Below are 1,602 nucleotides of genomic sequence, written 5' to 3'. Positions count from 1 at the left end.
GTGCAGCAGATTTGCCCAATGCAATACGTTGTCTGATCTCTTGACTACTGCTTCCACAAGTGTTGATAGTTGATCCAAGAATGAAGTCCTTGACAACTTCACTAGAGTTCTATATTAGAAGGACAAACCTGCTTAATTCTGTTGTTATAAATGCGACTTGTGAGTTTGGAACCATATGCTTTTTGTTTGTTTCTGTTGTGTAATTGCATTCCATTCTTATTTTTTTTCATAGAATAAGCTTTTTGGAGATTTACTTTGTGACTTTAATAAACAATGGTTAGCAACTAGATCCAAGAAAGTATCAAGGGAGCTTGGTGGTTCTATAGAATAAGTTTTTTTTGTTAAGTGGCATTGAATTGGTTCCAACCCATAGTGACCCTCTACAGGTTTTCCGAGGAGTGGATGGTGAGCTTGAACTGCCAACCTTGCAGTTCAAACCAGTTTTTCAGTCCAGCACATTAACCACAGTGCCTCACCAGGAGTCCTATAAGATAAACGTTGTTGTTGTTGTTAAGTGCAGTTGAGTCAATCCTGACCCATAGCAACCCTGTATAGGGTTTCTGAAGAGTGTCTGGTGAGCTTGAACCACCGACCTTGTAGTTCAAACAGCTTTGCAGTCTGGTGCATTACCCACAGCGCCACACCAGGACTCCTGGACTGTAAATCACAAGGTCTGTGGTTGGAACCTACCAGCTGCTCCATGAGAGAAAGATGAGGCTTTTTGATCCTGCAAAGGATCCTTTTTGATCCTACAGACTTGAAAACCCTAAACAGGACCATGATGAGTCAGAACCAACCTGATAACACTTAACAACAACAATAGTCATTTATTAATATAATAATTTTGACTTTTCATAAAGAAGAAAAGTGCTCAAGATAGCAAATATCACATTTCTCTGAAAGAATTAAATATTTTAATTCATTTTTAACACATTCATTAATAAACTTTTATTGAGCTTACGTGACAGGAATAACATTGGTCTCTGAATAATCAGACACTGCACATTCAATCTGCCCTCAGTGAGCCCATAGTCTCCCTCAGAGAGATCATTCTCTTTTGTACACTTTACAGATAAATTCATTAACATTGTGATTCCATTTAGTCCACTAATGCCTTAAATAGCTGGGTTCTAGGAGAATAAAAGAGCTCTTGTAGCATGGTGGTTGTGAGTCAGGCTGCTAGTCTCACGGTGAGCAGTTTGAAACTACAAGCAGTTCATGGGAGAGAGGTGAGGCTTTCTGCTCCTGTAAAGATTTAGTCTCAGACACCCTATACAGAGTCATTATGAGTTGTAACCGACTCCATGGCACACCACCACCACCACCACCAGAAGGAGAATAACACCAAAGAAAGAATTTCTAACTCTGCTTCCCTTTGGGCAATGAGAAACAGAATCAAAGGTTTCAATTTTAAGCACATCAGAATTCAAGATGCAAGGAAACTGAGACAAGTCTGTAAGTTTCATGGTAGAGCCATGTACAGGAAAGCTCACAATTGGCTAAATTGAGTATCAGACTTCAAAATTCAAAGGGGAAAAAGCCTTCCAATGATGTAAAAATTGTTCCTTACCTCTCTGTGAAGCAAAAGTTAGCAGGGGGGGG

Source organism: Chrysochloris asiatica, unplaced genomic scaffold (assembly GCF_000296735.1).
Source record: "Chrysochloris asiatica unplaced genomic scaffold, ChrAsi1.0 scaffold00196, whole genome shotgun sequence".
Classification (NCBI taxonomy): Eukaryota; Metazoa; Chordata; class Mammalia; order Afrosoricida; family Chrysochloridae; genus Chrysochloris; species Chrysochloris asiatica.
This window is presented reverse-complemented; position numbering follows the sequence as displayed.